General features: G+C 50.9%; 13 non-coding genes across 13 annotated transcripts; 6 read left to right on the top strand and 7 right to left on the bottom strand.

The window, feature by feature from the left end:
- Nucleotides 1-160: 160 nt before the first annotated feature.
- On the top strand, nt 161-353 carry LOC131452918 (U2 spliceosomal RNA). Its single transcript, XR_009237671.1, has one exon. It is a non-coding gene; the product is annotated as a U2 spliceosomal RNA (small nuclear RNA).
- A 130-nt stretch (nt 354-483) lies between these two features.
- On the bottom strand, nt 484-602 carry LOC131452691 (5S ribosomal RNA). The gene has a single exon (XR_009237456.1). It is a non-coding gene; the product is annotated as a 5S ribosomal RNA (ribosomal RNA).
- Nucleotides 603-898: 296 nt separating this feature from the next.
- LOC131452868 (5S ribosomal RNA) lies at nt 899-1,017 on the bottom strand. The gene has a single exon (XR_009237628.1). It is a non-coding gene; the product is annotated as a 5S ribosomal RNA (ribosomal RNA).
- A 308-nt stretch (nt 1,018-1,325) lies between these two features.
- LOC131452912 (U2 spliceosomal RNA) lies at nt 1,326-1,518 on the top strand. Its single transcript, XR_009237665.1, has one exon. It is a non-coding gene; the product is annotated as a U2 spliceosomal RNA (small nuclear RNA).
- A 124-nt stretch (nt 1,519-1,642) lies between these two features.
- LOC131452804 (5S ribosomal RNA) lies at nt 1,643-1,761 on the bottom strand. Its single transcript, XR_009237567.1, has one exon. It is a non-coding gene; the product is annotated as a 5S ribosomal RNA (ribosomal RNA).
- A 308-nt stretch (nt 1,762-2,069) lies between these two features.
- Nucleotides 2,070-2,261, top strand: LOC131453043 (U2 spliceosomal RNA). Its single transcript, XR_009237791.1, has one exon. It is a non-coding gene; the product is annotated as a U2 spliceosomal RNA (small nuclear RNA).
- A 124-nt stretch (nt 2,262-2,385) lies between these two features.
- On the bottom strand, nt 2,386-2,504 carry LOC131452783 (5S ribosomal RNA). The gene has a single exon (XR_009237547.1). It is a non-coding gene; the product is annotated as a 5S ribosomal RNA (ribosomal RNA).
- A 308-nt stretch (nt 2,505-2,812) lies between these two features.
- On the top strand, nt 2,813-3,004 carry LOC131453011 (U2 spliceosomal RNA). Its single transcript, XR_009237759.1, has one exon. It is a non-coding gene; the product is annotated as a U2 spliceosomal RNA (small nuclear RNA).
- A 124-nt stretch (nt 3,005-3,128) lies between these two features.
- On the bottom strand, nt 3,129-3,247 carry LOC131452802 (5S ribosomal RNA). Its single transcript, XR_009237565.1, has one exon. It is a non-coding gene; the product is annotated as a 5S ribosomal RNA (ribosomal RNA).
- Nucleotides 3,248-3,555: 308 nt separating this feature from the next.
- On the top strand, nt 3,556-3,748 carry LOC131452968 (U2 spliceosomal RNA). Its single transcript, XR_009237719.1, has one exon. It is a non-coding gene; the product is annotated as a U2 spliceosomal RNA (small nuclear RNA).
- A 124-nt stretch (nt 3,749-3,872) lies between these two features.
- On the bottom strand, nt 3,873-3,991 carry LOC131452782 (5S ribosomal RNA). The gene has a single exon (XR_009237546.1). It is a non-coding gene; the product is annotated as a 5S ribosomal RNA (ribosomal RNA).
- A 308-nt stretch (nt 3,992-4,299) lies between these two features.
- Nucleotides 4,300-4,492, top strand: LOC131452966 (U2 spliceosomal RNA). The gene has a single exon (XR_009237717.1). It is a non-coding gene; the product is annotated as a U2 spliceosomal RNA (small nuclear RNA).
- A 130-nt stretch (nt 4,493-4,622) lies between these two features.
- On the bottom strand, nt 4,623-4,741 carry LOC131452689 (5S ribosomal RNA). The gene has a single exon (XR_009237454.1). It is a non-coding gene; the product is annotated as a 5S ribosomal RNA (ribosomal RNA).
- Nucleotides 4,742-5,000: the final 259 nt, after the last annotated feature.

The raw sequence follows: 5,000 nt of genomic DNA, 5'->3' as shown, positions 1-5,000 counted from the left end.
ATGTCAAGCAGCTGTCCGTCAAGGCTCAGAGGTGCACTTAGATCACCTTGGGGCGGAGGTGATCAGCAGCAGCCTTTGTTATGCGCACTTAAAAAACATGGCACCACAACAAGTAACTTGTGTGCCAAGATCTTGAGTTGGCCCCAGACACTTGTGGGCCATCGCTTCTCGGCCTTTTGGCTAAGATCAAGTGTAGTATCTGTTCTTATCAGTTTAATATCTGATATGTCCTCTATATGGGGATTAAATATTAAATGCATTTTTGAGCATTGGGAGGTGAAAACTGGGGCTTGCTCTCTTCACTCCTTGCATTGACCTGGCATTGCAGTGCCACCAGGAACAGTGCACCACTCTCTTTTTTCTGTGAAAACCAAAGCAAGGCTGGAACTAGAAGGACGTTAACGTGTGCCTGTGCCCGTGCCCGTGCCCGTGCGTCAACGTAATTGCAAGCCCATGTTTCTTGTAAGGAAGCAGCGGTGTAAAAGCTTACAGCACCTGGTATTCCCAGGCGGTCTCCCATCCAAGTACTAACCAGGCCCGACCCTGCTTAGCTTCCGAGATCAGACGAGATCGGGCGTGCTCAGGGTGGTATGGCCGTAAGCCCAGGGGCCGGGGACACAGACTCCTTTTATAGACTAGGCAAGGCCCCCTGCTCGTGGAGGAGCTCAAAAGTCAGCCTTTCGAACACACTGCACTTGAGCCTTTATCTCCACAACCTGCTACACTCTATTCCAGTATTAGGAAGCTACACCGAGATGGGTAAGCTGCTCCCCATCTCCAAGCTTCTCACATGCTTGCAGAGCGACATCCAAGGCTGAAACTAGAAGGACGTTAACGTGTGCCCGTGCGTCAACGTAATTGCAAGCCCATGTTTCTTGTAAGGAAGCAGCAGTGTAAAAGCTTACAGCACCTGGTATTCCCAGGCGGTCTCCCATCCAAGTACTAACCAGGCCCGACCCTGCTTAGCTTCCGAGATCAGACGAGATTGGGCGTGCTCAGGGTGGTATGGCCGTAAGCCGACGGGCTGGGGACACAGACTCCTTTTATAGACTAGGCAAGGCCCCCTGCTCGTGGAGGAGCTCAAAGGTCAGCCTTTCGAACGTTCAAGAGTTTAAGTTGTTTTTGGTGGGCTTTGCTGTATGGCCGCGCCCTTTGAGTGTGTCAAATGTCAAGCAGCTGTCCGTCAAGGCTCAGAGGTGCACTTAGATCACCTTGGGGCGGAGGTGATCAGCAGCAGCCTTTGTTATGCGCACTTAAAAAACATGGCACCACAACAAGTAACTTGTGTGCCAAGATCTTGAGTTGGCCCCAGACACTTGTGGGCCATCGCTTCTCGGCCTTTTGGCTAAGATCAAGTGTAGTATCTGTTCTTATCAGTTTAATATCTGATATGTCCTCTATATGGGGATTAAATATTAAATGCATTTTTGAGCATTGGGAGGTGAAAACTGGGGCTTGCTCTCTTCACTCCTTGCATTGACCTGGCATTGCAGTGCCGCCAGGAACGGTGCACCACTCTCTTTTTTCTGTGAAAACCAAAGCAAGGCTGGAACTAGAAGGACGTTACAGCGTGCCTGTGCCCGTGCCCGTGCGTCAACGTAATTGCAAGCCCATGTTTCTTGTAAGGAAGCAGCGGTGTAAAAGCTTACAGCACCTGGCATTCCCAGGCGGTCTCCCATCCAAGTACTAACCAGGCCCGACCCTGCTTAGCTTCCGAGATCAGACGAGATCGGGCGTGCTCAGGGTGGTATGGCCGTAAGCCGACGGGCTGGGGACACAGACTCCTTTTATAGACTAGGCAAGGCCCCCTGCTCGTGGAGGAGCTCAAAGGTCAGCCTTTCGAACGTTCAAGAGTTTAAGTTGTTTTTGGTGGGCTTTGCTGTATGGCCGCGCCCTTTGAGTGTGTCAAATGTCAAGCAGCTGTCCGTCAAGGCTCAGAGGTGCACTTAGATCACCTTGGGGCGGAGGTGATCAGCGGCAGCCTTTGTTATGCGCACTTAAAAAACATGGCACCACAACAAGTAACTTGTGTGCCAAGATCTTGAGTTGGCCCCAGACACTTGTGGGCCATCGCTTCTCGGCCTTTGGCTAAGATCAAGTGTAGTATCTGTTCTTATCAGTTTAATATCTGATATGTCCTCTATATGGGGATTAAATATTAAATGCATTTTTGAGCATTGGGAGGTGAAAACTGGGGCTTGCTCTCTTCACTCCTTGCATTGACCTGGCATTGCAGTGCCACCAGGAACGGTGCACCACTCTCTTTTTTCTGTGAAAACCAAAGCAAGGCTGGAACTAGAAGGACGTTAACGTGTGCCTGTGCCCGTGCCCGTGCGTCAACGTAATTGCAAGCCCATGTTTCTTGTAAGGAAGCAGCGGTGTAAAAGCTTACAGCACCTGGTATTCCCAGGCGGTCTCCCATCCAAGTACTAACCAGGCCCGACCCTGCTTAGCTTCCGAGATCAGACGAGATCGGGCGTGCTCAGGGAGGTATGGCCGTAAGCCGACGGGCTGGGGACACAGACTCCTTTTATAGACTAGGCAAGGCCCCCTGCTCGTGGAGGAGCTCAAAGGTCAGCCTTTCGAACGTTCAGGAGTTTAAGTTGTTTTTGGTGGGCTTTGCTGTATGGCCGCGCCCTTTGAGTGTGTCAAATGTCAAGCAGCTGTCCGTCAAGGCTCAGAGGTGCACTTAGATCACCTTGGGGCGGAGGTGATCAGCAGCAGCCTTTGTTATGCGCACTTAAAAAACATGGCACCACAACAAGTAACTTGTGTGCCAAGATCTTGAGTTGGCCCCAGACACTTGTGGGCCATCGCTTCTCGGCCTTTGGCTAAGATCAAGTGTAGTATCTGTTCTTATCAGTTTAATATCTGATATGTCCTCTATATGGGGATTAAATATTAAATGCATTTTTGAGCATTGGGAGGTGAAAACTGGGGCTTGCTCTCTTCACTCCTTGCATTGACCTGGCATTGCAGTGCCGCCAGGAACGGTGCACCACTGTCTTTTTTCTGTGAAAATCAAAGCAAGGCTGGAACTAGAAGGACGTTAACGTGTGCCTGTGCCCGTGCCCGTGCGTCAACGTAATTGCAAGCCCATGTTTCTTGTAAGGAAGCAGCGGTGTAAAAGCTTACAGCACCTGGCATTCCCAGGCGGTCTCCCATCCAAGTACTAACCAGGCCCGACCCTGCTTAGCTTCCGAGATCAGACGAGATCGGGCGTGCTCAGGGTGGTATGGCCGTAAGCCGACGGGCTGGGGACACAGACTCCTTTTATAGACTAGGCAAGGCCCCCTGCTCGTGGAGGAGCTCAAAGGTCAGCCTTTCGAACGTTCAAGAGTTTAAGTTGTTTTTGGTGGGCTTTGCTGTATGGCCGCGCCCTTTGAGTGTGTCAAATGTCAAGCAGCTGTCCGTCAAGGCTCAGAGGTGCACTTAGATCACCTTGGGGCGGAGGTGATCAGCAGCAGCCTTTGTTATGCGCACTTAAAAAACATTGCACCACAACAAGTAACTTGTGTGCCAAGATCTTGAGTTGGGCCCAGACACTTGTGGGCCATCGCTTCTCGGCCTTTTGGCTAAGATCAAGTGTAGTATCTGTTCTTATCAGTTTAATATCTGATATGTCCTCTATATGGGGATTAAATATTAAATGCATTTTTGAGCATTGGGAGGTGAAAACTGGGGCTTGCTCTCTTCACTCCTTGCATTGACCTGGCATTGCAGTGCCACCAGGAACGGTGCACCACTCTCTTTTTTCTGTGAAAACCAAAGCAAGGCTGGAACTAGAAGGACGTTAACGTGTGCCTGTGCCCGTGCCCGTGCGTCAACGTAATTGCAAGCCCATGTTTCTTGTAAGGAAGCAGCGGTGTAAAAGCTTACAGCACCTGGTATTCCCAGGCGGTCTCCCATCCAAGTACTAACCAGGCCCGACCCTGCTTAGCTTCCGAGATCAGACGAGATCGGGCGTGCTCAGGGAGGTATGGCCGTAAGCCGACGGGCTGGGGACACAGACTCCTTTTATAGACTAGGCAAGGCCCCCTGCTCGTGGAGGAGCTCAAAGGTCAGCCTTTCGAACGTTCAAGAGTTTAAGTTGTTTTTGGTGGGCTTTGCTGTATGGCCGCGCCCTTTGAGTGTGTCAAATGTCAAGCAGCCGTCCGTCAAGGCTCACTGGTGCACTTAGATCACCTTGGGGCGGAGGTGATCAGCAGCAGCCTTTGTTATGCGCACTTAAAAAACATGGCACCACAACAAGTAACTTGTGTGCCAAGATCTTGAGTTGGCCCCAGACACTTGTGGGCCATCGCTTCTCGGCCTTTTGGCTAAGATCAAGTGTAGTATCTGTTCTTATCAGTTTAATATCTGATATGTCCTCTATATGGGGATTAAATATTAAATGCATTTTTGAGCATTGGGAGGTGAAAACTGGGGCTTGCTCTCTTCACTCCTTGCATTGACCTGGCATTGCAGTGCCACCAGGAACGGTGCACCACTCTCTTTTTTCTGTGAAAACCAAAGCAAGGCTGGAACTAGAAGGACGTTAACGTGTGCCTGTGCCCGTGCCCGTGCCCGTGCGTCAACGTAATTGCAAGCCCATGTTTCTTGTAAGGAAGCAGCGGTGTAAAAGCTTACAGCACCTGGTATTCCCAGGCGGTCTCCCATCCAAGTACTAACCAGGCCCGACCCTGCTTAGCTTCCGAGATCAGACGAGATCGGGCGTGCTCAGGGTGGTATGGCCGTAAGCCGACGGGCTGGGGACACAGACTCCTTTTATAGACTAGGCAAGACCCCCTGCTCGTGGAGGAGCTCAAAAGTCAGCCTTTCGAACACATTGCACTTGAGCCTCTATCTCCACTACCTGCTACACTATATTCCAGTATTAGGAAGCTACACCGAGATGGGTAAGCTGCTGCCCATCTCCAAGCTTCTCACGTGCTTGCAGAGCGACATCCAAGGCTGAAACTAGAAGGAGGTTAACGTGTGCCCGTGCGTCAACGTAATTG

This window comes from Solea solea, unplaced genomic scaffold (assembly GCF_958295425.1).
Source record: "Solea solea unplaced genomic scaffold, fSolSol10.1 scaffold_60, whole genome shotgun sequence".
Taxonomy (NCBI): Eukaryota; Metazoa; Chordata; class Actinopteri; order Pleuronectiformes; family Soleidae; genus Solea; species Solea solea.
This window is presented reverse-complemented; position numbering and strand designations above follow the sequence as displayed.